General features: G+C 56.8%; 101 pseudogenes; all 101 read left to right on the top strand.

Annotated features, from left to right (window-relative positions):
- Positions 1-71: 71 nt before the first annotated feature.
- Positions 72-190, top strand: LOC136595973 (5S ribosomal RNA; annotated as a pseudogene).
- An 80-nt stretch (positions 191-270) lies between these two features.
- On the top strand, positions 271-389 carry LOC136597402 (5S ribosomal RNA; annotated as a pseudogene).
- A 279-nt stretch (positions 390-668) lies between these two features.
- On the top strand, positions 669-787 carry LOC136595972 (5S ribosomal RNA; annotated as a pseudogene).
- An 80-nt stretch (positions 788-867) lies between these two features.
- On the top strand, positions 868-986 carry LOC136596803 (5S ribosomal RNA; annotated as a pseudogene).
- An 80-nt stretch (positions 987-1,066) lies between these two features.
- Positions 1,067-1,185, top strand: LOC136595971 (5S ribosomal RNA; annotated as a pseudogene).
- An 80-nt stretch (positions 1,186-1,265) lies between these two features.
- On the top strand, positions 1,266-1,384 carry LOC136596900 (5S ribosomal RNA; annotated as a pseudogene).
- An 80-nt stretch (positions 1,385-1,464) lies between these two features.
- On the top strand, positions 1,465-1,583 carry LOC136595969 (5S ribosomal RNA; annotated as a pseudogene).
- Positions 1,584-1,663: 80 nt separating this feature from the next.
- On the top strand, positions 1,664-1,782 carry LOC136596541 (5S ribosomal RNA; annotated as a pseudogene).
- Positions 1,783-1,862: 80 nt separating this feature from the next.
- Positions 1,863-1,981, top strand: LOC136597507 (5S ribosomal RNA; annotated as a pseudogene).
- Positions 1,982-2,061: 80 nt separating this feature from the next.
- Positions 2,062-2,180, top strand: LOC136597553 (5S ribosomal RNA; annotated as a pseudogene).
- An 80-nt stretch (positions 2,181-2,260) lies between these two features.
- Positions 2,261-2,379, top strand: LOC136595967 (5S ribosomal RNA; annotated as a pseudogene).
- Positions 2,380-2,459: 80 nt separating this feature from the next.
- Positions 2,460-2,578, top strand: LOC136595966 (5S ribosomal RNA; annotated as a pseudogene).
- An 80-nt stretch (positions 2,579-2,658) lies between these two features.
- Positions 2,659-2,777, top strand: LOC136596742 (5S ribosomal RNA; annotated as a pseudogene).
- An 80-nt stretch (positions 2,778-2,857) lies between these two features.
- On the top strand, positions 2,858-2,976 carry LOC136597287 (5S ribosomal RNA; annotated as a pseudogene).
- Positions 2,977-3,056: 80 nt separating this feature from the next.
- LOC136595965 (5S ribosomal RNA) lies at positions 3,057-3,175 on the top strand (annotated as a pseudogene).
- Positions 3,176-3,454: 279 nt separating this feature from the next.
- Positions 3,455-3,573, top strand: LOC136595964 (5S ribosomal RNA; annotated as a pseudogene).
- Positions 3,574-3,653: 80 nt separating this feature from the next.
- LOC136596939 (5S ribosomal RNA) lies at positions 3,654-3,772 on the top strand (annotated as a pseudogene).
- Positions 3,773-3,852: 80 nt separating this feature from the next.
- LOC136595963 (5S ribosomal RNA) lies at positions 3,853-3,971 on the top strand (annotated as a pseudogene).
- Positions 3,972-4,051: 80 nt separating this feature from the next.
- Positions 4,052-4,170, top strand: LOC136597401 (5S ribosomal RNA; annotated as a pseudogene).
- A 279-nt stretch (positions 4,171-4,449) lies between these two features.
- On the top strand, positions 4,450-4,568 carry LOC136595962 (5S ribosomal RNA; annotated as a pseudogene).
- Positions 4,569-4,648: 80 nt separating this feature from the next.
- Positions 4,649-4,767, top strand: LOC136596801 (5S ribosomal RNA; annotated as a pseudogene).
- Positions 4,768-4,847: 80 nt separating this feature from the next.
- LOC136595961 (5S ribosomal RNA) lies at positions 4,848-4,966 on the top strand (annotated as a pseudogene).
- An 80-nt stretch (positions 4,967-5,046) lies between these two features.
- On the top strand, positions 5,047-5,165 carry LOC136596899 (5S ribosomal RNA; annotated as a pseudogene).
- Positions 5,166-5,245: 80 nt separating this feature from the next.
- Positions 5,246-5,364, top strand: LOC136595960 (5S ribosomal RNA; annotated as a pseudogene).
- An 80-nt stretch (positions 5,365-5,444) lies between these two features.
- On the top strand, positions 5,445-5,563 carry LOC136595958 (5S ribosomal RNA; annotated as a pseudogene).
- Positions 5,564-5,643: 80 nt separating this feature from the next.
- Positions 5,644-5,762, top strand: LOC136595957 (5S ribosomal RNA; annotated as a pseudogene).
- An 80-nt stretch (positions 5,763-5,842) lies between these two features.
- LOC136595955 (5S ribosomal RNA) lies at positions 5,843-5,961 on the top strand (annotated as a pseudogene).
- Positions 5,962-6,240: 279 nt separating this feature from the next.
- On the top strand, positions 6,241-6,359 carry LOC136596652 (5S ribosomal RNA; annotated as a pseudogene).
- An 80-nt stretch (positions 6,360-6,439) lies between these two features.
- On the top strand, positions 6,440-6,558 carry LOC136595954 (5S ribosomal RNA; annotated as a pseudogene).
- An 80-nt stretch (positions 6,559-6,638) lies between these two features.
- Positions 6,639-6,757, top strand: LOC136597139 (5S ribosomal RNA; annotated as a pseudogene).
- An 80-nt stretch (positions 6,758-6,837) lies between these two features.
- On the top strand, positions 6,838-6,956 carry LOC136596540 (5S ribosomal RNA; annotated as a pseudogene).
- Positions 6,957-7,036: 80 nt separating this feature from the next.
- Positions 7,037-7,155, top strand: LOC136597506 (5S ribosomal RNA; annotated as a pseudogene).
- An 80-nt stretch (positions 7,156-7,235) lies between these two features.
- On the top strand, positions 7,236-7,354 carry LOC136596695 (5S ribosomal RNA; annotated as a pseudogene).
- An 80-nt stretch (positions 7,355-7,434) lies between these two features.
- On the top strand, positions 7,435-7,553 carry LOC136597525 (5S ribosomal RNA; annotated as a pseudogene).
- An 80-nt stretch (positions 7,554-7,633) lies between these two features.
- On the top strand, positions 7,634-7,752 carry LOC136597035 (5S ribosomal RNA; annotated as a pseudogene).
- An 80-nt stretch (positions 7,753-7,832) lies between these two features.
- LOC136596539 (5S ribosomal RNA) lies at positions 7,833-7,951 on the top strand (annotated as a pseudogene).
- Positions 7,952-8,031: 80 nt separating this feature from the next.
- Positions 8,032-8,150, top strand: LOC136597505 (5S ribosomal RNA; annotated as a pseudogene).
- Positions 8,151-8,230: 80 nt separating this feature from the next.
- Positions 8,231-8,349, top strand: LOC136596694 (5S ribosomal RNA; annotated as a pseudogene).
- Positions 8,350-8,429: 80 nt separating this feature from the next.
- Positions 8,430-8,548, top strand: LOC136597513 (5S ribosomal RNA; annotated as a pseudogene).
- Positions 8,549-8,628: 80 nt separating this feature from the next.
- LOC136597023 (5S ribosomal RNA) lies at positions 8,629-8,747 on the top strand (annotated as a pseudogene).
- Positions 8,748-8,827: 80 nt separating this feature from the next.
- LOC136595953 (5S ribosomal RNA) lies at positions 8,828-8,946 on the top strand (annotated as a pseudogene).
- Positions 8,947-9,026: 80 nt separating this feature from the next.
- LOC136597233 (5S ribosomal RNA) lies at positions 9,027-9,145 on the top strand (annotated as a pseudogene).
- An 80-nt stretch (positions 9,146-9,225) lies between these two features.
- Positions 9,226-9,344, top strand: LOC136595952 (5S ribosomal RNA; annotated as a pseudogene).
- An 80-nt stretch (positions 9,345-9,424) lies between these two features.
- Positions 9,425-9,543, top strand: LOC136595951 (5S ribosomal RNA; annotated as a pseudogene).
- Positions 9,544-9,623: 80 nt separating this feature from the next.
- On the top strand, positions 9,624-9,742 carry LOC136597273 (5S ribosomal RNA; annotated as a pseudogene).
- An 80-nt stretch (positions 9,743-9,822) lies between these two features.
- On the top strand, positions 9,823-9,941 carry LOC136597501 (5S ribosomal RNA; annotated as a pseudogene).
- Positions 9,942-10,021: 80 nt separating this feature from the next.
- LOC136596336 (5S ribosomal RNA) lies at positions 10,022-10,140 on the top strand (annotated as a pseudogene).
- Positions 10,141-10,220: 80 nt separating this feature from the next.
- LOC136595950 (5S ribosomal RNA) lies at positions 10,221-10,339 on the top strand (annotated as a pseudogene).
- Positions 10,340-10,419: 80 nt separating this feature from the next.
- LOC136595858 (5S ribosomal RNA) lies at positions 10,420-10,538 on the top strand (annotated as a pseudogene).
- Positions 10,539-10,618: 80 nt separating this feature from the next.
- On the top strand, positions 10,619-10,737 carry LOC136596639 (5S ribosomal RNA; annotated as a pseudogene).
- Positions 10,738-10,817: 80 nt separating this feature from the next.
- On the top strand, positions 10,818-10,936 carry LOC136596661 (5S ribosomal RNA; annotated as a pseudogene).
- An 80-nt stretch (positions 10,937-11,016) lies between these two features.
- Positions 11,017-11,135, top strand: LOC136595949 (5S ribosomal RNA; annotated as a pseudogene).
- An 80-nt stretch (positions 11,136-11,215) lies between these two features.
- Positions 11,216-11,334, top strand: LOC136595947 (5S ribosomal RNA; annotated as a pseudogene).
- An 80-nt stretch (positions 11,335-11,414) lies between these two features.
- Positions 11,415-11,533, top strand: LOC136597491 (5S ribosomal RNA; annotated as a pseudogene).
- Positions 11,534-11,613: 80 nt separating this feature from the next.
- LOC136595946 (5S ribosomal RNA) lies at positions 11,614-11,732 on the top strand (annotated as a pseudogene).
- An 80-nt stretch (positions 11,733-11,812) lies between these two features.
- On the top strand, positions 11,813-11,931 carry LOC136595945 (5S ribosomal RNA; annotated as a pseudogene).
- An 80-nt stretch (positions 11,932-12,011) lies between these two features.
- LOC136597299 (5S ribosomal RNA) lies at positions 12,012-12,130 on the top strand (annotated as a pseudogene).
- An 80-nt stretch (positions 12,131-12,210) lies between these two features.
- On the top strand, positions 12,211-12,329 carry LOC136595943 (5S ribosomal RNA; annotated as a pseudogene).
- Positions 12,330-12,409: 80 nt separating this feature from the next.
- On the top strand, positions 12,410-12,528 carry LOC136595942 (5S ribosomal RNA; annotated as a pseudogene).
- An 80-nt stretch (positions 12,529-12,608) lies between these two features.
- On the top strand, positions 12,609-12,727 carry LOC136596665 (5S ribosomal RNA; annotated as a pseudogene).
- An 80-nt stretch (positions 12,728-12,807) lies between these two features.
- LOC136597271 (5S ribosomal RNA) lies at positions 12,808-12,926 on the top strand (annotated as a pseudogene).
- Positions 12,927-13,006: 80 nt separating this feature from the next.
- Positions 13,007-13,125, top strand: LOC136597171 (5S ribosomal RNA; annotated as a pseudogene).
- Positions 13,126-13,205: 80 nt separating this feature from the next.
- LOC136595846 (5S ribosomal RNA) lies at positions 13,206-13,324 on the top strand (annotated as a pseudogene).
- Positions 13,325-13,404: 80 nt separating this feature from the next.
- Positions 13,405-13,523, top strand: LOC136597232 (5S ribosomal RNA; annotated as a pseudogene).
- An 80-nt stretch (positions 13,524-13,603) lies between these two features.
- Positions 13,604-13,722, top strand: LOC136596385 (5S ribosomal RNA; annotated as a pseudogene).
- An 80-nt stretch (positions 13,723-13,802) lies between these two features.
- LOC136595941 (5S ribosomal RNA) lies at positions 13,803-13,921 on the top strand (annotated as a pseudogene).
- An 80-nt stretch (positions 13,922-14,001) lies between these two features.
- LOC136595940 (5S ribosomal RNA) lies at positions 14,002-14,120 on the top strand (annotated as a pseudogene).
- An 80-nt stretch (positions 14,121-14,200) lies between these two features.
- LOC136596691 (5S ribosomal RNA) lies at positions 14,201-14,319 on the top strand (annotated as a pseudogene).
- An 80-nt stretch (positions 14,320-14,399) lies between these two features.
- Positions 14,400-14,518, top strand: LOC136595939 (5S ribosomal RNA; annotated as a pseudogene).
- Positions 14,519-14,598: 80 nt separating this feature from the next.
- LOC136595938 (5S ribosomal RNA) lies at positions 14,599-14,717 on the top strand (annotated as a pseudogene).
- An 80-nt stretch (positions 14,718-14,797) lies between these two features.
- Positions 14,798-14,916, top strand: LOC136595936 (5S ribosomal RNA; annotated as a pseudogene).
- An 80-nt stretch (positions 14,917-14,996) lies between these two features.
- Positions 14,997-15,115, top strand: LOC136595935 (5S ribosomal RNA; annotated as a pseudogene).
- An 80-nt stretch (positions 15,116-15,195) lies between these two features.
- On the top strand, positions 15,196-15,314 carry LOC136595934 (5S ribosomal RNA; annotated as a pseudogene).
- An 80-nt stretch (positions 15,315-15,394) lies between these two features.
- On the top strand, positions 15,395-15,513 carry LOC136595933 (5S ribosomal RNA; annotated as a pseudogene).
- Positions 15,514-15,593: 80 nt separating this feature from the next.
- LOC136595931 (5S ribosomal RNA) lies at positions 15,594-15,712 on the top strand (annotated as a pseudogene).
- Positions 15,713-15,792: 80 nt separating this feature from the next.
- Positions 15,793-15,911, top strand: LOC136597326 (5S ribosomal RNA; annotated as a pseudogene).
- Positions 15,912-15,991: 80 nt separating this feature from the next.
- Positions 15,992-16,110, top strand: LOC136595930 (5S ribosomal RNA; annotated as a pseudogene).
- An 80-nt stretch (positions 16,111-16,190) lies between these two features.
- On the top strand, positions 16,191-16,309 carry LOC136596962 (5S ribosomal RNA; annotated as a pseudogene).
- Positions 16,310-16,389: 80 nt separating this feature from the next.
- Positions 16,390-16,508, top strand: LOC136595929 (5S ribosomal RNA; annotated as a pseudogene).
- Positions 16,509-16,588: 80 nt separating this feature from the next.
- LOC136597369 (5S ribosomal RNA) lies at positions 16,589-16,707 on the top strand (annotated as a pseudogene).
- An 80-nt stretch (positions 16,708-16,787) lies between these two features.
- On the top strand, positions 16,788-16,906 carry LOC136595928 (5S ribosomal RNA; annotated as a pseudogene).
- An 80-nt stretch (positions 16,907-16,986) lies between these two features.
- On the top strand, positions 16,987-17,105 carry LOC136595927 (5S ribosomal RNA; annotated as a pseudogene).
- Positions 17,106-17,185: 80 nt separating this feature from the next.
- On the top strand, positions 17,186-17,304 carry LOC136595925 (5S ribosomal RNA; annotated as a pseudogene).
- An 80-nt stretch (positions 17,305-17,384) lies between these two features.
- On the top strand, positions 17,385-17,503 carry LOC136597489 (5S ribosomal RNA; annotated as a pseudogene).
- Positions 17,504-17,583: 80 nt separating this feature from the next.
- LOC136597321 (5S ribosomal RNA) lies at positions 17,584-17,702 on the top strand (annotated as a pseudogene).
- Positions 17,703-17,782: 80 nt separating this feature from the next.
- LOC136595924 (5S ribosomal RNA) lies at positions 17,783-17,901 on the top strand (annotated as a pseudogene).
- An 80-nt stretch (positions 17,902-17,981) lies between these two features.
- On the top strand, positions 17,982-18,100 carry LOC136596581 (5S ribosomal RNA; annotated as a pseudogene).
- An 80-nt stretch (positions 18,101-18,180) lies between these two features.
- LOC136596638 (5S ribosomal RNA) lies at positions 18,181-18,299 on the top strand (annotated as a pseudogene).
- An 80-nt stretch (positions 18,300-18,379) lies between these two features.
- LOC136595923 (5S ribosomal RNA) lies at positions 18,380-18,498 on the top strand (annotated as a pseudogene).
- Positions 18,499-18,578: 80 nt separating this feature from the next.
- Positions 18,579-18,697, top strand: LOC136597490 (5S ribosomal RNA; annotated as a pseudogene).
- An 80-nt stretch (positions 18,698-18,777) lies between these two features.
- On the top strand, positions 18,778-18,896 carry LOC136595922 (5S ribosomal RNA; annotated as a pseudogene).
- An 80-nt stretch (positions 18,897-18,976) lies between these two features.
- LOC136595921 (5S ribosomal RNA) lies at positions 18,977-19,095 on the top strand (annotated as a pseudogene).
- Positions 19,096-19,175: 80 nt separating this feature from the next.
- On the top strand, positions 19,176-19,294 carry LOC136596573 (5S ribosomal RNA; annotated as a pseudogene).
- An 80-nt stretch (positions 19,295-19,374) lies between these two features.
- LOC136595919 (5S ribosomal RNA) lies at positions 19,375-19,493 on the top strand (annotated as a pseudogene).
- Positions 19,494-19,573: 80 nt separating this feature from the next.
- Positions 19,574-19,692, top strand: LOC136597161 (5S ribosomal RNA; annotated as a pseudogene).
- An 80-nt stretch (positions 19,693-19,772) lies between these two features.
- LOC136596664 (5S ribosomal RNA) lies at positions 19,773-19,891 on the top strand (annotated as a pseudogene).
- Positions 19,892-19,971: 80 nt separating this feature from the next.
- Positions 19,972-20,090, top strand: LOC136597270 (5S ribosomal RNA; annotated as a pseudogene).
- Positions 20,091-20,170: 80 nt separating this feature from the next.
- LOC136597169 (5S ribosomal RNA) lies at positions 20,171-20,289 on the top strand (annotated as a pseudogene).
- Positions 20,290-20,369: 80 nt separating this feature from the next.
- LOC136595834 (5S ribosomal RNA) lies at positions 20,370-20,488 on the top strand (annotated as a pseudogene).
- An 80-nt stretch (positions 20,489-20,568) lies between these two features.
- On the top strand, positions 20,569-20,687 carry LOC136597230 (5S ribosomal RNA; annotated as a pseudogene).
- An 80-nt stretch (positions 20,688-20,767) lies between these two features.
- On the top strand, positions 20,768-20,886 carry LOC136596372 (5S ribosomal RNA; annotated as a pseudogene).
- Positions 20,887-20,896: the final 10 nt, after the last annotated feature.

The following is a 20,896-nucleotide window of genomic DNA, read 5'->3' as shown; positions in this document are numbered from 1 at the left end:
GTGAGTAGGTTTCTTTCCTTTTCGGAGGTGCGTTCGCACTGCAGAAAGCCCATAGGAAAGGAGGAGGAGCTGTCAACGGGCATTCTAAGCTGAATGTGCCTGCTCTCGTCAGATCGCGGCCGCCAGCCAGCTTGAGGCCTGGCAAGTACCAGTATGGGTGACCGGCTGGGAATCCCAGGTCCCGTTGACTTTTAAGGCCGTGAGTAGGTTTCTTTCCTTTTCGGAGGTGCGTTCGCACTGCAGAAAGCCCGTAGGAAAGGAGGAGGAGCTGTCAACGGGCATTCTAAGCTGAATGTGCCTGCTCTCGTCAGATCGCGGCCGCCAGCCAGCTTGAGGCGTGGCAAGTACCAGTATGGGTGACCGGCTGGGAATCCCAGGTCCCGTTGACTTTTAAGGCCGTGAGTAGGTTGCTTTCCTTTTCGGAGGTGCGTTCGCACTGCAGAAAGCCCATAGGAAAGGAGGAGGAGCTCTCAACGGGCATTCTAAGCTGAATGTGCCTGCTCTCGTCAGATCGCGGCCGCCAGCCAGCTTGAGGCCTGGCAAGTACCAGTATGGGTGACCGGCTGGGAATCCCATGTCCCGTTGAATTTTAAGGCCGTGAGTAGGTTGCTTTCCTTTTCGGAGGTGCGTTCGCACTGCAGAAAGCCCATAGGAAAGGAGGAGGAGCTGTCAACGGGCATTCTAAGCTGAATGTGCCTGCTCTCGTCAGATCGCGGCCGCCAGCCAGCTTGAGGCCTGGCAAGTACCAGTATGGGTGACCGGCTGGGAATCCCAGGTCCCGTTGACTTTTAAGGCCGTGAGTAGGTTTCTTTCCTTTTCGGAGGTGCGTTCACACTGCAGAAAGCCCATAGGAAAGGAGGAGGAGCTGTCAACGGGCATTCTAAGCTGAATCTGCCTGCTCTCGTCAGATCGCGGCCGCCAGCCAGCTTGAGGCCTGGCAAGTACCAGTATGGGTGACCGGCTGGGAATCCCAGGTCCCGTTGACTTTTAAGGCCGTGAGTAGGTTTCTTTCCTTTTCGGAAGTGCGTTCGCACTGCAGAAAGCCCATAGGAAAGGAGGAGGAGCTGTCAACGGGCATTCTAAGCTGAATGTGCCTGCTCTCGTCAGATCGCGGCCGCCAGCCAGCTTGAGGCCTGGCAAGTACCAGTATGGGTGACCGGCTGGGAATCCCAGGTCCCGTTGACTTTTAAGGCCGTGAGTAGGTTTCTTTCCTTTTCGGAGGTGCGTTCGCACTGCAGAAAGCCCATAGGAAAGGAGGAGGAGCTGTCAACGGGCATTCTAAGCTGAATGTGCCTGCTCTCGTCAGATCGCGGCCGCCAGCCTGCTTGAGGCCTGGCAAGTACCAGTATGGGTGACCGGCTGGGAATCCCAGGTCCCGTTGACTTTTGAGGCCGTGAGTAGGTTTCTTTCCGTTTCGGAGGTGCGTTCGCACTGCAGAAAGCCCATAGGAAAGGAGGAGGAGCTGTCAACGGGCATTCTAAGCTGAATGTGCCTGCTCTCGTCAGATCGCGGCCGCCAGCCAGCTTGAGGCCTGGCAAGTACCAGTATGGGTGACCGGCTGGGAATCCCAGGTCCCGTTGACTTTTAAGGCCGTGAGTAGGTTGCTTTCCTTTTCGGAGGTGCGTTCGCACTGCAGAAAGCCCATAGGAAAGGAGGAGGAGCTGTCAACGGGCATTCTAAGCTGAATGTGCCTGCTCTCGTCAGATCGCGGCCGCCAGCCAGCTTGAGGCCTGGCAAGTACCAGTGTGGGTGACCGGCTGGGAATCCCAGGTCCCGTTGACTTTTAAGGCCGTGAGTAGGTTTCTTTCCTTTTCGGAGGTGCGTTCGCACTGCAGAAAGCCCATAGGAAAGGAGGAGGAGCTGTCAACGAGCATTCTAAGCTGAATGTGCCTGCTCTCGTCAGATCGCGGCCGCCAGCCTGCTTGAGGCCTGGCAAGTACCAGTATGGGTGACCGGCTGGGAATCCCAGGTCCCGTTGACTTTTAAGGCCGTGAGTAGGTTGCTTTCCTTTTCGGAGGTGCGTTCGCACTGCAGAAAGCCCATAGGAAAGGAGGAGGAGCTGTCAATGGGCATTCTAAGCTGAATGTACCTGCTCTCGTCAGATCGCGGCCGCCAGCCAGCTTGAGGCCTGGCAAGTACCAGTATGGGTGACCGGCTGGGAATCCCAGGTCCCGTTGACTTTTAAGGCCGTGAGTAGGTTTCTTTCCGTTTCGGAGGTGCGTTCGCACTGCAGAAAGCCCATAGGAAAGGAGGAGGAGCTGTCAACGGGCATTCTAAGCTGAATGTGCCTGCTCTCGTCAGATCGCGGCCGCCAGCCAGCTTGAGGCCTGGCAAGTACCAGTATGGGTGACCGGCTGGGAATCCCAGGTCCCGTTGACTTTTAAGGCCGTGAGTAGGTTTCTTTCCTTTTCGGAGGTGCGTTCGCACTGCAGAAAACCCATAGGAAAGGAGGAGGAGCTGTCAACGGGCATTCTAAGCTGAATGTGCCTGCTCTCGTCAGATCGCGGCCGCCAGCCAGCTTGAGGCCTGGCAAGTACCAGTATGGGTGACCGGCTGGGAATCCCAGGTCCCGTTGACTTTTAAGGCCGTGAGTAGGTTTCTTTCCGTTTCGGAGGTGCGTTCGCACTGCAGAAAGCCCATAGGAAAGGAGGAGGAGCTGTCAACGGGCATTCTAAGCTGAATGTGCCTGCTCTCGTCAGATCGCGGCCGCCAGCCAGCTTGAGGCCTGGGAAGTACCAGTATGGGTGACCGGCTGGGAATCCCAGGTCCCATTGACTTTTAAGGCCGTGAGTAGGTTGCTTTCCTTTTCGGAGGTGCGTTCGCACTGCAGAAAGCCCATAGGAAAGGAGGAGGAGCTGTCAACGGGCATTCTAAGCTGAATGTGCCTGCGCTCGTCAGATCGCGGCCGCCAGCCAGCTTGAGGCCTGGCAAGTACCAGTATGGGTGACCGGCTGGGAATCCCAGGTCCCGTTGACTTTTAAGGCCGTGAGTAGGTTTCTTTCCTTTTCGGAGGTGCGTTCGCACTGCAGAAAGCCCGTAGGAAAGGAGGAGGAGCTGTCAACGGGCATTCTAAGCTGAATGTGCCTGCTCTCGTCAGATCGCGGCCGCCAGCCAGCTTGAGGCCTGGCAAGTACCAGTATGGGTGACCGGCTGGGAATCCCAGGTCCCGTTGACTTTTAAGGCCGTGAGTAGGTTGCTTTCCTTTTCGGAGGTGCGTTCGCACTGCAGAAAGCCCATAGGAAAGGAAGAGGAGCTCTCAACGGGCATTCTAAGCTGAATGTGCCTGCTCTCGTCAGATCGCGGCCGCCAGCCAGCTTGAGGCCTGGCAAGTACCAGTATGGGTGACCGGCTGGGAATCCCATGTCCCGTTGAATTTTAAGGCCGTGAGTAGGTTGCTTTCCTTTTCGGAGGTGCGTTCGCACTGCAGAAAGCCCATAGGAAAGGAGGAGGAGCTGTCAACGGGCATTCTAAGCTGAATGTGCCTGCTCTCGTCAGATCGCGGCCGCCAGCCAGCTTGAGGCCTGGCAAGTACCAGTATGGGTGACCGGCTGGGAATCCCAGGTCCCGTTGACTTTTAAGGCCGTGAGTAGGTTGCTTTCCTTTTCGGAGGTGCGTTCACACTGCAGAAAGCCCATAGGAAAGGAGGAGGAGCTGTCAACGGGCATTCTAAGCTGAATGTGCCTGCTCTCGTCAGATCGCGGCCGCCAGCCAGCTTGTGGCCTGGCAAGTACCAGTATGGGTGACCGGCTGGGAATCCCAGGTCCCGTTGACTTTTAAGGCCGTGAGTAGGTTTCTTTCCTTTTCGGAGGTGCGTTCGCACTGCAGAAAGCCCATAGGAAAGGAGGAGGAGCTGTCAACGGGCATTCTAAGCTGAATGTGCCTGCTCTCGTCAGATCGCGGCCGCCAGCCAGCTTGAGGCCTGGCAAGTACCAGTATGGGTGACCGGCTGGGAATCCCAGGTCCCGTTGACTTTTAAGGCCGTGAGTAGGTTTCTTTCCTTTTCGGAGGTGCGTTCGCACTGCAGAAAGCCCGTAGGAAAGGAGGAGGAGCTGTCAACGGGCATTCTAAGCTGAATGTGCCTGCTCTCGTCAGATCGCGGCCGCCAGCCAGCTTGAGGCGTGGCAAGTACCAGTATGGGTGACCGGCTGGGAATCCCAGGTCCCGTTGACTTTTAAGGCCGTGAGTAGGTTGCTTTCCTTTTCGGAGGTGCGTTCGCACTGCAGAAAGCCCATAGGAAAGGAGGAGGAGCTCTCAACGGGCATTCTAAGCTGAATGTGCCTGCTCTCGTCAGATCGCGGCCGCCAGCCAGCTTGAGGCCTGGCAAGTACCAGTATGGGTGACCGGCTGGGAATCCCATGTCCCGTTGAATTTTAAGGCCGTGAGTAGGTTGCTTTCCTTTTCGGAGGTGCGTTCGCACTGCAGAAAGCCCATAGGAAAGGAGGAGGAGCTGTCAACGGGCATTCTAAGCTGAATGTGCCTGCTCTCGTCAGATCGCGGCCGCCAGCCAGCTTGAGGCCTGGCAAGTACCAGTATGGGTGACCGGCTGGGAATCCCAGGTCCCGTTGACTTTTAAGGCCGTGAGTAGGTTTCTTTCCTTTTCGGAGGTGCGTTCACACTGCAGAAAGCCCATAGGAAAGGAGGAGGAGCTGTCAACGGGCATTCTAAGCTGAATCTGCCTGCTCTCGTCAGATCGCGGCCGCCAGCCAGCTTGAGGCCTGGCAAGTACCAGTATGGGTGACCGGCTGGGAATCCCAGGTCCCGTTGACTTTTAAGGCCGTGAGTAGGTTTCTTTCCTTTTCGGAAGTGCGTTCGCACTGCAGAAAGCCCATAGGAAAGGAGGAGGAGCTGTCAACGGGCATTCTAAGCTGAATGTGCCTGCTCTCGTCAGATCGCGGCCGCCAGCCAGCTTGAGGCCTGGCAAGTACCAGTATGGGTGACCGGCTGGGAATCCCAGGTCCCGTTGACTTTTAAGGCCGTGAGTAGGTTTCTTTCCTTTTCGGAGGTGCGTTCGCACTGCAGAAAGCCCATAGGAAAGGAGGAGGAGCTGTCAACGGGCATTCTAAGCTGAATGTGCCTGCTCTCGTCAGATCGCGGCCGCCAGCCTGCTTGAGGCCTGGCAAGTACCAGTATGGGTGACCGGCTGGGAATCCCAGGTCCCGTTGACTTTTGAGGCCGTGAGTAGGTTTCTTTCCGTTTCGGAGGTGCGTTCGCACTGCAGAAAGCCCATAGGAAAGGAGGAGGAGCTGTCAACGGGCATTCTAAGCTGAATGTGCCTGCTCTCGTCAGATCGCGGCCGCCAGCCAGCTTGAGGCCTGGCAAGTACCAGTATGGGTGACCGGCTGGGAATCCCAGGTCCCGTTGACTTTTAAGGCCGTGAGTAGGTTGCTTTCCTTTTCGGAGGTGCGTTCGCACTGCAGAAAGCCCATAGGAAAGGAGGAGGAGCTGTCAACGGGCATTCTAAGCTGAATGTGCCTGCTCTCGTCAGATCGCGGCCGCCAGCCAGCTTGAGGCCTGGCAAGTACCAGTATGGGTGACCGGCTGGGAATCCCAGGTCCCGTTGACTTTTGAGGCCGTGAGTAGGTTTCTTTCCGTTTCGGAGGTGCGTTCGCACTGCAGAAAGCCCATAGGAAAGGAGGAGGAGCTGTCAACGGGCATTCTAAGCTGAATGTGCCTGCTCTCGTCAGATCGCGGCCGCCAGCCAGCTTGAGGCCTGGCAAGTACCAGTATGGGTGACCGGCTGGGAATCCCAGGTCCCGTTGACTTTTAAGGCCGTGAGTAGGTTTCTTTCCGTTTCGGAGGTGCGTTCGCACTGCAGAAAGCCCATAGGAAAGGAGGAGGAGCTGTCAACGGGCATTCTAAGCTGAATGTGCCTGCTCTCGTCAGATCGCGGCCGCCAGCCAGCTTGAGGCCTGGCAAGTACCAGTATGGGTGACCGGCTGGGAATCCCAGGTCCCGTTGACTTTTAAGGCCGTGAGTAGGTTTCTATCCTTTTCGGAGGTGCGTTCACACTGCAGAAAGCCCATAGGAAAGGAGGAGGAGCTGTCATCGGGCATTCTAAGCTGAATCTGCCTGCTCTCGTCAGATCACGGCCGCCAGCCAGCTTGAGGCCTGGCAAGTACCAGTATGGGTGACCGGCTGGGAATCCCAGGTCCCGTTGACTTTTAAGGCCGTGAGTAGGTTTCTTTCCTTTTCGGAAGTGCGTTCGCACTGCAGAAAGCCCATAGGAAAGGAGGAGGAGCTGTCAATGGGCATTCTAAGCTGAATGTGCCTGCTCTCGTCAGATCGCGGCCGCCAGCCAGCTTGAGGCCTGGCAAGTACCAGTATGGGTGACCGGCTGGGAATCCCAGGTCCCGTTGACTTTTAAGGCCGTGAGTAGGTTTCTTTCCTTTTCGGAGGTGCGTTCGCACTGCAGAAAGCCCATAGGAAAGGAGGAGGAGCTGTCAACGGGCATTCTAAGCTGAATGTGCCTGCTCTCGTCAGATCGCGGCCGCCAGCCAGCTTGAGGCCTGGCAAGTACCAGTATGGGTGACCGGCTGGGAATCCCAGGTCCCGTTGACTTTTAAGGCCGTGAGTAGGTTTCTTTCCGTTTCGGAGGTGCGTTCGCACTGCAGAAAGCCCATAGGAAAGGAGGAGGAGCTGTCAACGGGCATTCTAAGCTGAATGTGCCTGCTCTCGTCAGATCGCGGCCGCCAGCCAGCTTGAGGCCTGGCAAGTACCAGTATGGGTGACCGGCTGGAAATCCCAGGTCCCGTTGACTTTTAAGGCCGTGAGTAGGTTGCTTTCCTTTTCGGAGGTGCGTTCGCACTGCAGAAAGCCCATAGGAAAGGAGGAGGAGCTGTCAACGGGCATTCTAAGCTGAATGTGCCTGCTCTCGTCAGATCGCGGCCGCCAGCCAGCTTGAGGCCTGGCAAGTACCAGTGTGGGTGACCGGCTGGGAATCCCAGGTCCCGTTGACTTTTAAGGCCGTGAGTAGGTTTCTTTCCTTTTCGGAGGTGCGTTCGCACTGCAGAAAGCCCATAGGAAAGGAGGAGGAGCTGTCAACGAGCATTCTAAGCTGAATGTGCCTGCTCTCGTCAGATCGCGGCCGCCAGCCTGCTTGAGGCCTGGCAAGTACCAGTATGGGTGACCGGCTGGGAATCCCAGGTCCCGTTGACTTTTAAGGCCGTGAGTAGGTTGCTTTCCTTTTCGGAGGTGCGTTCGCACTGCAGAAAGCCCATAGGAAAGGAGGAGGAGCTGTCAACGGGCATTCTAAGCTGAATGTACCTGCTCTCGTCAGATTGCGGCCGCCAGCCAGCTTGAGGCCTGGCAAGTACCAGTATGGGTGACCGGCTGGGAATCCCAGGTCCCGTTGACTTTTAAGGCCGTGAGTAGGTTTCTTTCCTTTTCGGAGGTGCGTTCGCACTGCAGAAAGCCCATAGGAAAGGAGGAGGAGCTGTCAACGGGCATTCTAAGCTGAATGTGCCTGCTCTCGTCAGATCGCGGCCACCAGCCAGCTTGAGGCCTGGCAAGTACCAGTATGGGTGACCGGCTGGGAATCCCAGGTCCCGTTGACTTTTAAGGCCGTGAGTAGGTTTCTTTCCTTTTCGGAGGTGCGTTCGCACTGCAGAAAGCCCATAGGAAAGGAGGAGGAGCTGTCAACGGGCATTCTAAGCTGAATGTGCCTGCTCTCGTCAGATCGCGGCCGCCAGCCAGCTTGAGGCCTGGCAAGTACCAGTATGGGTGACCGTCTGGGAATCCCAGGTCCTGTTGACTTTTAAGGCCGTGAGTAGGTTTCTTTCCTTTTCGGAGGTGCGTTCGCACTGCAGAAAGCCCATAGGAAAGGAGGAGGAGCTGTCAACGGGCATTCTAAGCTGAATGTGCCTGCTCTCGTCAGATCGCGGCCGCCAGCCAGCTTGAGGCCTGGCAAGTACCAGTGTGGGTGACCGGCTGGGAATCCCAGGTCCCGTTGACTTTTAAGGCCGTGAGTAGGTTTCTTTCCTTTTCGGAGGTGCGTTCGCACTGCAGAAAGCCCATAGGAAAGGAGGAGGAGCTGTCAACGAGCATTCTAAGCTGAATGTGCCTGCTCTCGTCAGATCGCGGCCGCCAGCCTGCTTGAGGCCTGGCAAGTACCAGTATGGGTGACCGGCTGGGAATCCCAGGTCCCGTTGACTTTTAAGGCCGTGAGTAGGTTGCTTTCCTTTTCGGAGGTGCGTTCGCACTGCAGAAAGCCCATAGGAAAGGAGGAGGAGCTGTCAACGGGCATTCTAAGCTGAATGTACCTGCTCTCGTCAGATTGCGGCCGCCAGCCAGCTTGAGGCCTGGCAAGTACCAGTATGGGTGACCGGCTGGGAATCCCAGGTCCCGTTGACTTTTAAGGCCGTGAGTAGGTTTCTTTCCTTTTCGGAGGTGCGTTCGCACTGCAGAAAGCCCATAGGAAAGGAGGAGGAGCTGTCAACGGGCATTCTAAGCTGAATGTGCCTGCTCTCGTCAGATCGCGGCCACCAGCCAGCTTGAGGCCTGGCAAGTACCAGTATGGGTGACCGGCTGGGAATCCCAGGTCCCGTTGACTTTTAAGGCCGTGAGTAGGTTTCTTTCCTTTTCGGAGGTGCGTTCGCACTGCAGAAAGCCCATAGGAAAGGAGGAGGAGCTGTCAACGGGCATTCTAAGCTGAATGTGCCTGCTCTCGTCAGATCGCGGCCGCCAGCCAGCTTGAGGCCTGGCAAGTACCAGTATGGGTGACCGTCTGGGAATCCCAGGTCCTGTTGACTTTTAAGGCCGTGAGTAGGTTTCTTTCCTTTTCGGAGGTGCGTTCGCACTGCAGAAAGCCCATAGGAAAGGAGGAGGAGCTGTCAACGGGCATTCTAAGCTGAATGTGCCTGCTCTCGTCAGATCGCGGCCGCCAGCCAGCTTGAGGCCTGGCAAGTACCAGTATGGGTGACCGGCTGGGAATCCCAGGTCCCGTTGACTTTTAAGGCCGTGAGTAGGTTGCTTTCCTTTTCGGAGGTGCGTTCGCACTGCAGAAAGCCCATAGGAAAGGAGGAGGAGCTGTCAACAGGCATTCTAAGCTGAATGTGCCTGCTCTCGTCAGATCGCGGCCGCCAGCCAGCTTGAGGCCTGGCAAGTACCAGTATGGGTGACCGGCTGGGAATCCCAGGTCCCGTTGACTTTTAAGGCCGTGAGTAGGTTTCTTTCCTTTTCGGAGGTGCGGTCGCACTGCAGAAAGCCCATAGGAAAGGAGGAGGAGCTGTCAACGGGCATTCTAAGCTGAATGTGCCTGCTCTCGTCAGATCGCGGCCGCCAGCCAGCTTGAGGCCTGGCAAGTACCAGTATGGGTGACCGGCTGGGAATCCCAGGTCCCGTTGACTTTTAAGGCCGTGAGTAGGTTTCTTTCCTTTTCGGAGGTGCGTTCGCACTGCAGAAAGCCCATAGGAAAGGAGGCGGAGCTGTCAACGGGCATTCTAAGCTGAATGTGCCTGCTCTCGTCAGATCGCGGCCGCCAGCCAGCTTGAGGCCTGGCAAGTACCAGTATGGGTGACCGGCTGGGAATCCCAGGTCCCGTTGACTTTTAAGGCCGTGAGTAGGTTGCTTTCCTTTTCGGAGGTGCGTTCGCACTGCAGAAAGCCCATAGGAAAGGAGGAGGAGCTGTCAACGGGCATTCTAAGCTGAATGTGCCTGCTCTCGTCAGATCGCGGCCGCCAGCCAGCTTGAGGCCTGGCAAGTACCAGTATGGGTGACCGGCTGGGCATCCCAGGTCCCGTTGACTTTTAAGGCCGTGAGTAGGTGTCTTTCCTTTTCGGAGGTGCGTTCACACTGCAGAAAGCCCATAGGAAAGGAGGAGGAGCTGTCAACGGGCATTCTAAGCTGAATGTGCCTGCTCTCGTCAGATCGCGGCCACCAGCCAGCTTGAGGCCTGGCAAGTACCAGTATGGGTGACCGGCTGGGAATCCCAGGTCCCGTTGACTTTTAAGGCCGTGAGTAGGTTTCTTTCCTTTTCGGAAGTGCGTTCGCACTGCAGAAAGCCCATAGGAAAGGAGGAGGAGCTGTCAACGGGCATTCTAAGCTGAATGTGCCTGCTCTCATCAGATCGCGGCCGCCAGCCAGCTTGAGGCCTGGCAAGTACCAGTATGGGTGACCGGCTGGGAATCCCAGGTCCCGTTGACTTTTAAGGCCGTGAGTAGGTTTCTTTCCTTTTCGGAGGTGCGTTCGCACTGCAGAAAGCCCATAGGAAAGGAGGAGGAGCTGTCAACGGGCATTCTAAGCTGAATGTGCCTGCTCTCGTCAGATCGCGGCCGCCAGCCAGCTTGAGGCCTGGCAAGTACCAGTATGGGTGACCGGCTGGGAATCCCAGGTCCCGTTGACTTTTAAGGCCGTGAGTAGGTTTCTTTCCGTTTCGGAGGTGCGTTCGCACTGCAGAAAGCCCATAGGAAAGGAGGAGGAGCTGTCAACGGGCATTCTAAGCTGAATGTACCTGCTCTCGTCAGATCGCGGCCGCCAGCCAGCTTGAGGCCTGGCAAGTACCAGTATGGGTGACCGGCTGGGAATCCCAGGTCCCGTTGACTTTTAAGGCCGTGAGTAGGTTTCTTTCCGTTTCGGAGGTGCGTTCGCACTGCAGAAAGCCCATAGGAAAGGAGGAGGAGCTGTCAACGGGCATTCTAAGCTGATTGTGCCTGCTCTCGTCAGATCGCGGCCGCCAGCCAGCTTGAGGCCTGGCAAGTACCAGTATGGGTGACCGGCTGGGAATCCCAGGTCCCGTTGACTTTTAAGGCCGTGAGTAGGTTTCTTTCCTTTTCGGAGGTGCGTTCGCACTGCAGAAAGCCCATAGGAAAGGAGGAGGAGCTGTCAACGGGCATTCTAGGCTGAATGTGCCTGCTCTCGTCAGATCGCGGCCGCCAGCCAGCTTGAGGCCTGGCAAGTACCAGTATGGGTGACCGGCTGGGAATCCCAGGTCCCGTTGACTTTTAAGGCCGTGAGTAGGTTGCTTTCCTTTTCGGAGGTGCATTCGCACTGCAGAAAGCCCATAGGAAAGGAGGAGGAGCTGTCAACGGGCATTCTAAGCTGAATGTGCCTGCTCTCGTCAGATCGCGGCCGCCAGCCAGCTTGAGGCCTGGCAAGTACCAGTATGGGTGACCGGCTGGGAATCCCAGGTCCCGTTGACTTTTAAGGCCGTGAGTAGGTTTCTTTCCGTTTCGGAGGTGCGTTCGCACTGCAGAAAGCCCATAGGAAAGGAGGAGGAGCTGTCAACGGGCATTCTAAGCTGAATGTGCCTGCTCTCGTCAGATCGCGGCCGCCAGCCAGCTTGAGGCCTGGCAAGTACCAGTATGGGTGACCGGCTGGGAATCCCAGGTCCCGTTGACTTTTAAGGCCGTGAGTAGGTTGCTTTCCTTTTCGGAGGTGCGTTCGCACTGCAGAAAGCCCATAGGAAAGGAGGAGGAGCTGTCAACGGGCATTCTAAGCTGAATGTGCCTGCGCTCGTCAGATCGCGGCCGCCAGCCAGCTTGAGGCCTGGCAAGTACCAGTATGGGTGACCGGCTGGGAATCCCAGGTCCCGTTGATTTTTAAGGCCGTGAGTAGGTTTCTTTCCTTTTCGGAGGTGCGTTCGCACTGCAGAAAGCCCATAGGAAAGGAGGAGGAGCTGTCAACGGGCATTCTAAGCTGAATGTGCCTGCTCTCGTCAGATCGCGGCCGCCAGCCAGCTTGAGGCCTGGCAAGTACCAGTATGGGTGACCGGCTGGGAATCCCAGGTCCCGTTGACTTTTAAGGCCGTGAGTAGGTTTCTTTCCTTTTCGGAGGTGCGTTCGCACTGCAGAAAGCCCATAGGAAAGGAGGGGGAGCTGTCAACGGGCATTCTAAGCTGAATGTGCCTGCTCTCGTCAGATCGCGGCCGCCAGCCAGCTTGAGGCCTGGCAAGTACCAGTATGGGTGACCGGCTGGGAATCCCAGGTCCCGTTGACTTTTAAGGCCGTGAGTAGGTTCCTTTCCTTTTCGGAGGTGCGTTCGCACTGCAGAAAGCCCATAGGAAAGGAGGCGGAGCTGTCAACGGGCATTCTAAGCTGAATGTGCCTGCTCTCGTCAGATCACGGCCGCCAGCCAGCTTGAGGCCTGGCAAGTACCAGTATGGGTGACCGGCTGGGAATCCCAGGTCCTGTTGACTTTTAAGGCCGTGAGTAGGTTTCTTTCCTTTTCGAGGGTGCGTTCGCACTGCAGAAAGCCCATAGGAAAGGAGGAGGCACTGTCAACGGGCATTCTAAGCTGAATGTGCCTGCTCTCGTCAGATCGCGGCCGCCAGCCAGCTTGAGGCCTGGCAAGTACCAGTATGGGTGACCGGCTGGGAATCCCAGGTCCCGTTGACTTTTAAGGCCGTGAGTAGGTTTCTTTCCTTTTCGGAGGTGCGTTCGCACTGCAGAAAGCCCATAGGAAAGGAGGAGAAGCTGTCAACGGGCATTCTAAGCTGAATGTGCCTGCTCTCGTCAGATCGCGGCCGCCAGCCAGCTTGAGGCCTGGCAAGTACCAGTATGGGTGACCGGCTGGGAATCCCAGGTCCCGTTGACTTTTAAGGCCGTGAGTAGGTTTCTTTCCTTTTCGGAGGTGCGTTCGCACTGCAGAAAGCCCATAGGAAAGGAGGAGGAGCTGTCAACGGGCATTCTAAGCTGAATGTGCCTGCTCTCGTCAGATCGCGGCCGCCCGGCAGCTTGAGGCCTGGCAAGTACCAGTATGGGTGACCGGCTGGGAATCCCAGGTCCCGTTGACTTTTAAGGCCGTGAGTAGGTTCCTTTCCGTTTCGGAGGTGCGTTCGCACTGCAGAAAGCCCATAGGAAAGGAGGAGGAGCTGTCAACGGGCATTCTAAGCTGAATGTGCCTGCTCTCGTCAGATCGCGGCCGCCAGCCAGCTTGAGGCCTGGCAAGTACCAGTATGGGTGACCGGCTGGGCATCCCAGGTCCCGTTGACTTTTAAGGCCGTGAGTAGGTTTCTTTCCTTTTCGGAGGTGCATTCGCACTGCAGAAAGCCCATAGGAAAGGAGGAGGAGCTGTCAACGGGCATTCTAAGCTGAATGTGCCTGCTCTCGTCAGATCGCGGCCGCCAGCCAGCTTGAGGCCTGGCAAGTGCCAGTATGGGTGACCGGCTGGGAATCCCAGGTCCCGTTGACCTTTAAGGCCGTGAGTAGGTTGCTTTCCTTTTCAGAGGTGCGTTCGCACTGCAGAAAGCCCATAGGAAAGGAGGAGAATCTGTCAACGGGCATTCTAAGCTGAATGTACCTGCTCTCGTCAGATCGCGGCCGCCAGCCAGCTTGAGGCCTGGCAAGTACCAGTATGGGTGACCGGCTGGGAATCCCAGGTCCCGTTGACTTTTAAGGCCGTGAGTAGGTTTCTTTCTGTTTCGGAGGTGCGTTCGCACTGCAGAAAGCCCATAGGAAAGGAGGAGGAGCTGTCAACAGGCATTCTAAGCTGAATGTGCCTGCTCTCGTCAGATCGCGGCCGCCAGCCAGCTTGAGGCCTGGCAAGTACCAGTATGGGTGACCGGCTGGGAATCCCAGGTCCCGTTGACTTTTAAGGCCGTGAGTAGGTTTCTTTCCTTTTCGGAGGTGCGTTCGCACTGCAGAAAGCCCATAGGAAAGGAGGTGGAGCTGTCAACGGGCATTCTAAGCTGAATGTGCCTGCTCTCGTCAGATCGCAGCGGCCAGCCAGCTTGAGGCCTGGCAAGTACCAGTATGGGTGACCGGCTGGGAATCCCAGGTCCCGTTGACTTTTAAGGCCGTGAGTAGGTTGCTTTCCTTTTCGGAGGTGCGTTCGCACTGCAGAAAGCCCATAGGAAAGGAGGAGGAGCTGTCAACGGGCATTCTAAGCTGAATGTGCCTGCTCTCGTCAGATCGCGGCCGCCAGCCAGCTTGAGGCCTGGCAAGTACCAGTATGGGTGACCGGCTGGGAATCCCAGGTCCCGTTGACTTTTAAGGCCGTGAGTAGGTTTCTTTCCTTTTCGGAGGTGCGTTCGCACTGCAGAAAGCCCATAGGAAAGGAGGAGGAGCTGTCAACGGGCATTCTAAGCTGAATGTGCCTGCTCTCGTCAGATCGCGGCCGCCAGCCAGCTTGAGGCCTGGCAAGTACCAGTATGGGTGACCGGCTGGGAATCCCAGGTCCCGTTGACTTTTAAGGCCGTGAGCAGGTTGCTTTCCTTTTCGGAGGTGCGTTCGCACTGCAGAAAGCCCATAGGAAAGGAGGAGGAGCTGTCAACGGGTATTCTAAGCTGAATGTGCCTGCTCTCGTCAGATCGCGGCCGCCAGCCAGCTTGAGGCCTGGCAAGTACCAGTATGGGTGACCGGCTGGGAATCCCAGGTCCCGTTGACTTTTAAGGCCGTGAGTAGGTTTCTTTCCTTTTCGGAGGTGCGTTCGCACTGCAGAAAGCCCATAGGAAAGGAGGAGGAGCTGTCAACGGGCATTCTAAGCTGAATGTGCCTGCTCTCGTCAGATCGCGGCCGCCAGCCAGCTTGAGGCCTGGCAAGTACCAGTATGGGTGACCGGCTGGGAATCCCAGGTCCCGTTGACTTTTAAGGCCGTGAGTAGGTTGCTTTCCTTTTCGGAGGTGCGTTCGCACTGCAGAAAGCCCATAGGAAAGGAGGAGGAGCTGTCAACGGGCATTCTAAGCTGAATGTGCCTGCTCTCGTCAGATCGCGGCCGCCAGCCAGCTTGAGGCCTGGCAAGTACCAGTATGGGTGACCGGCTGGGAATCCCAGGTCCCGTTGACTTTTAAGGCCGTGAGTAGGTTTCTTTCCTTTTCGGAGGTGCGTTCGCACTGCAGAAAGCCCATAGGAAAGGAGGAGGAGCTGTCAACGGGCATTCTAAGCTGAATGTGCCTGCTCTCGTCAGATCGCGGCCGCCAGCCAGCTTGAGGCCTGGCAAGTACCAGTATGGGTGACCGGCTGGGAATCCCAGGTCCCGTTGACTTTTAAGGCTGTGAGTAGGTTTCTTTCCTTTTCGGAGGTGCGTTCGCACTGCAGAAAGCCCATAGGAAAGGAGGAGGAGCTGTCAACGGGCATTCTAAGCTGAATGTGCCTGCTCTCGTCAGATCGCGGCCGCCAGCCAGCTTGAGGCCTGGCAAGTACCAGTATGGGTGACCGGCTGGGAATCCCAGGTCCCGTTGACTTTTAAGGCCGTGAGTAGGTTGCTTTCCTTTTCGGAGGTGCGTTCGCACTGCAGAAAGCCCATAGGAAAGGAGGAGGAGCTGTCAACGGGCATTCTAAGCTGAATGTGCCTGCTCTCGTCAGATCGCGGCCGCCAGCCAGCTTGAGGCCTGGCAAGTACCAGTATGGGTGACCGGCTGGGAATCCCAGGTCCCGTTGACTTTTAAGGCCGTGAGTAGGTTTCTTTCCTTTTCGGAGGTGCGTTCGCACTGCAGAAAGCCCATAGGAAAGGAGGAGGAGCTGTCAACGGGCATTCTAAGCTGAATGTGCCTGCTCTCGTCAGATCGCGGCCGCCAGCCAGCTTGAGGCCTGGCAAGTACCAGTATGGGTGACCGGCTGGGAATCCCAGGTCCCGTTGACTTTTAAGGCCGTGAGCAGGTTGCTTTCCTTTTCGGAGGTGCGTTCGCACTGCAGAAAGCCCATAGGAAAGGAGGAGGAGCTGTCAACGGGCATTCTAAGCTGAATGTGCCTGCTCTCGTCAGATCGCGGCCGCCAGCCAGCTTGAGGCCTGGCAAGTACCAGTATGGGTGACCGGCTGGGAATCCCAGGTCCCGTTGACTTTTAAGGCCGTGAGTAGGTTGCTTTCCTTTTCGGAGGTGCGTTCGCACTGCAGAAAGCCCATAGGAAAGGAGGAGGAGCTGTCAACGGGCATTCTAAGCTGAATGTGCCTGCTCTCGTCAGATCGCGGCCGCCAGCCAGCTTGAGGCCTGGCAAGTACCAGTATGGGTGACCGGCTGGGAATCCCAGGTCCAGTTGACTTTTAAGGCCGTGAGTAGGTTGCTTTCCTTTTCGGAGGTGCGTTCGCACTGCAGAAAGCCCATAGGAAAGGAGGAGGAGCTGTCAACGGGCATTCTAAGCTGAATGTGCCTGCTCTCGTCAGATCGCGGCCGCCAGCCAGCTTGAGGCCTGGCAAGTACCAGTATGGGTGACCGGCTGGGAATCCCAGGTCCCGTTGACTTTTAAGGCCGTGAGTAGGTTTCTTTCCTTTTCGGAGGTGCGTTCGCACTGCAGAAAGCCCATAGGAAAGGAGGAGGAGCTGTCAACGGGCATTCTAAGCTGAATGTGCCTGCTCTCGTCAGATCGTGGCCGCCAGCCAGCTTGAGGCCTGGCAAGTACCAGTATGGGTGACCGGCTGGGAATCCCAGGTCCCGTTGACTTTTAAGGCTGTGAGTAGGTTTCTTTCCTTTTCGGAGGTGCGTTCGCACTGCAGAAAGCCCATAGGAAAGGAGGAGGAGCTGTCAACGGGCATTCTAAGCTGAATGTGCCTGCTCTCGTCAGATCGCGGCCGCCAGCCAGCTTGAGGCCTGGCAAGTACCAGTATGGGTGACCGGCTGGGAATCCCAGGTCCCGTTGACTTTTAAGGCCGTGAGTAGGTTGCTTTCCTTTTCGGAGGTGCGTTCGCACTGCAGAAAGCCCATAGGAAAGGAGGAGGAGCTGTCAACGGGCATTCTAAGCTGAATGTGCCTGCTCTCGTCAGATCGCGGCCGCCAGCCAGCTTGAGGCCTGGCAAGTACCAGTATGGGTGACCGGCTGGAAATCCCAGGTCCCGTTGGCTTTTAAGGCCGTGAGTAGGTTTCTTTCCTTTTCGGAGGTGCGTTCGCACTGCAGAAAGCCCATAGGAAAGGAGGAGGAGCTGTCAACGGGCATTCTAAGCTGAATGTGCCTGCTCTCGTCAGATCGCGGCCGCCAGCCAGCTTGAGGCCTGGCAAGTACCAGTATGGGTGACCGGCTGGGAATCCCAGGTCCCGTTGACTTTTAAGGCCGTGAGCAGGTTGCTTTCCTTTTCGGAGGTGCGTTCGCACTGCAGAAAGCCCATAGGAAAGGAGGAGGAGCTGTCAACGGGCATTCTAAGCTGAATGTGCCTGCTCTCGTCAGATCGCGGCCGCCAGCCAGCTTGAGGCCTGGCAAGTACCAGTATGGGTGACCGGCTGGGAATCCCAGGTCCCGTTGACTTTTAAGGCCGTGAGTAGGTTTCTTTCCTTTTCGGAGGTGCGTTCGCACTGCAGAAAGCCCATAGGAAAGGAGGAGGAGCTGTCAACGGGCATTCTAAGCTGAATGTGCCTGCTCTCGTCAGATCGCGGCCGCCAGCCAGCTTGAGGCCTGGCAAGTACCAGTATGGGTGACCGGCTGGGAATCCCAGGTCCCGTTGACTTTTAAGGCCGTGAGTAGGTTGCTTTCCTTTTCGGAGGTGCGTTCGCACTGCAGAAAGCCCATAGGAAAGGAGGAGGAGCTGTCAACGGGCATTCTAAGCTGAATGTGCCTGCTCTCGTCAGATCGCGGCCACCAGCCAGCTTGAGGCCTGGCAAGTACCAGTATGGGTGACCGGCTGGGAATCCCAGGTCCCGTTGACTTTTAAGGCCGTGAGTAGGTTTCTTTCCGTTTCGGAGGTGCGTTCGCACTGCAGAAAGCCCATAGGAAAGGAGGAGGAGCTGTCAACGGGCATTCTAAGCTGAATGTGCCTGCTCTAGTCAGATCGCGGCCGCCAGCCAGCTTGAGGCCTGGCAAGTACCAGTATGGGTGACCGGCTGGGAATCCCAGGTCCCGTTGACTTTTAAGGCCGTGAGTAGGTTTCTTTCCTTTTCGGAGGTGCGTTCGCACTGCAGAAAGCCCATAGGAAAGGAGGAGGAGCTGTCAACGGGCATTCTAAGCTGAATGTGCCTGCTCTCGTCAGATCGCGGCCGCCAGCCAGCTTGAGGCCTGGCAAGTACCAGTATGGGTGACCGGCTGGGAATCCCAGGTCCCGTTGACTTTTAAGGCCGTGAGTAGGTTTCTTTCCGTTTCGGAGGTGCGTTCGCACTGCAGAAAGCCCATAGGAAAGGAGGAGGAGCTGTCAACGGGCATTCTAAGCTGAATGTACCTGCTCTCGTCAGATCGCGGCCGCTGGCCAGCTTGAGGCCTGGCAAGTACCAGTATGGGTGACCGGCTGGGAATCCCAGGTCCCGTTGACTTTTAAGGCCGTGAGTAGGTTTCTTTCCGTTTCGGAGGTGCGTTCGCACTGCAGAAAGCCCATAGGAAAGGAGGAGGAGCTGTCAACGGGCATTCTAAGCTGATTGTGCCTGCTCTCGTCAGATCGCGGCCGCCAGCCAGCTTGAGGCCTGGCAAGTACCAGTATGGGTGACCGGCTGGGAATCCCAGGTCCCGTTGACTTTTAAGGCCGTGAGTAGGTTTCTTTCCGTTTCGGAGGTGCGTTCGCACTGCAGAAAGCCCATAGGAAAGGAGGAGGAGCTGTCAACGGGCATTCTAAGCTGAATGTGCCTGCTCTCGTCAGATCGCGGCCGCCAGCCAGCTTGAGGCCTGGCAAGTACCAGTATGGGTGACCGGCTGGGAATCCCAGGTCCCGTTGACTTTTAAGGCCGTGAGTAGGTTGCTTTCCTTTTCGGAGGTGCGTTCGCACTGCAGAAAGCCCATAGGAAAGGAGGAGGAGCTGTCAACGGGCATTCTAAGCTGAATGTGCCTGCGCTCGTCAGATCGCGGCCGCCAGCCAGCTTGAGGCCTGGCAAGTACCAGTATGGGTGACCGGCTGGGAATCCCAGGTCCCGTTGATTTTTAAGGCCGTGAGTAGGTTTCTTTCCTTTTCGGAGGTGCGTTCGCACTGCAGAAAGCCCATAGGAAAGGAGGAGGAGCTGTCAACGGGCATTCTAAGCTGAATGTGCCTGCTCTCGTCAGATCGCGGCCGCCAGCCAGCTTGAGGCCTGGCAAGTACCAGTATGGGTGACCGGCTGGGAATCCCAGGTCCCGTTGACTTTTAAGGCCGTGAGTAGGTTTCTTTCCTTTTCGGAGGTGCGTTCGCACTGCAGAAAGCCCATAGGAAAGGAGGAGGAGCTGTCAACGGGCATTCTAAGCTGAATGTGCCTGCTCTCGTCAGATCGCGGCCGCCAGCCAGCTTGAGGCCTGGCAAGTACCAGTATGGGTGACCGGCTGGGAATCCCAGGTCCCGTTGACTTTTAAGGCCGTGAGTAGGTTCCTTTCCTTTTCGGAGGTGCGTTCGCACTGCAGAAAGCCCATAGGAAAGGAGGCGGAGCTGTCAACGGGCATTCTAAGCTGAATGTGCCTGCTCTCGTCAGATCGCGGCCGCCAGCCAGCTTGAGGCCTGGCAAGTACCAGTATGGGTGACCGGCTGGGAATCCCAGGTCCTGTTGACTTTTAAGGCCGTGAGTAGGTTTCTTTCCTTTTCGAGGGTGCGTTCGCACTGCAGAAAGCCCATAGGAAAGGAGGAGGCACTGTCAACGGGCATTCTAAGCTGAATGTGCCTGCTCTCGTCAGATCGCGGCCGCCAGCCAGCTTGAGGCCTGGCAAGTACCAGTATGGGTGACCGGCTGGGAATCCCAGGTCCCGTTGACTTTTAAGGCCGTGAGTAGGTTTCTTTCCTTTTCGGAGGTGCGTTCGCACTGCAGAAAGCCCATAGGAAAGGAGGAGAAGCTGTCAACGGGCATTCTAAGCTGAATGTGCCTGCTCTTGTCAGATCGCGGCCGCCAGCCAGCTTGAGGCCTGGCAAGTACCAGTATGGGTGACCGGCTGGGAATCCCAGGTCCCGTTGACTTTTAAGGCCGTGAGTAGGTTTCTTTCCTTTTCGGAGGTGCGTTCGCACTGCAGAAAGCCCATAGGAAAGGAGGAGGAGCTGTCAACGGGCATTCTAAGCTGAATGTGCCTGCTCTCGTCAGATCGCGGCCGCCCGGCAGCTTGAGGCCTGGCAAGTACCAGTATGGGTGACCGGCTGGGAATCCCAGGTCCCGTTGACTTTTAAGGCCGTGAGTAGGTTCCTTTCCTTTTCGGAGGTGCGTTCGCACTGCAGAAAGCCCATAGGAAAGGAGGAGGAGCTGTCAACGGGCATTCTAAGCTGAATGTGCCTGCTCTCGTCAGATCGCGGCCGCCAGCCAGCTTGAGGCCTGGCAAGTACCAGTATGGGTGACCGGCTGGGCATCCCAGGTCCCGTTGACTTTTAAGGCCGTGAGTAGGTTTCTTTCCTTTTCGGAGGTGCATTCGCACTGCAGAAAGCCCATAGGAAAGGAGGAGGAGCTGTCAACGGGCATTCTAAGCTGAATGTGCCTGCTCTCGTCAGATCGCGGCCGCCAGCCAGCTTGAGGCCTGGCAAGTGCCAGTATGGGTGACCGGCTGGGAATCCCAGGTCCCGTTGACCTTTAAGGCCGTGAGTAGGTTGCTTTCCTTTTCAGAGGTGCGTTCGCACTGCAGAAAGCCCATAGGAAAGGAGGAGGAGCTGTCAACGGGCATTCTAAGCTGAATGTACCTGCTCTCGTCAGATCGCGGCCGCCAGCCAGCTTGAGGCCTGGCAAGTACCAGTATGGGTGACCGGCTGGGAATCCCAGGTCCCGTTGACTTTTAAGGCCGTGAGTAGGTTTCTTTCTGTTTCGGAGGTGCGTTCGCACTGCAGAAAGCCCATAGGAAAGGAGGAGGAGCTGTCAACAGGCATTCTAAGCTGAATGTGCCTGCTCTCGTCAGATCGCGGCCGCCAGCCAGCTTGAGGCCTGGCAAGTACCAGTATGGGTGACCGGCTGGGAATCCCAGGTCCCGTTGACTTTTAAGGCCGTGAGTAGGTTTCTTTCCTTTTCGGAGGTGCGTTCGCACTGCAGAAAGCCCATAGGAAAGGAGGTGGAGCTGTCAACGGGCATTCTAAGCTGAATGTGCCTGCTCTCGTCAGATCGCAGCGGCCAGCCAGCTTGAGGCCTGGCAAGTACCAGTATGGGTGACCGGCTGGGAATCCCAGGTCCCGTTGACTTTTAAGGCCG

Source organism: Eleutherodactylus coqui, unplaced genomic scaffold, assembly GCF_035609145.1.
Source record: "Eleutherodactylus coqui strain aEleCoq1 unplaced genomic scaffold, aEleCoq1.hap1 HAP1_SCAFFOLD_117, whole genome shotgun sequence".
Lineage (NCBI taxonomy): Eukaryota > Metazoa > Chordata > Amphibia > Anura > Eleutherodactylidae > Eleutherodactylus > Eleutherodactylus coqui.
This window is presented reverse-complemented; position numbering and strand designations above follow the sequence as displayed.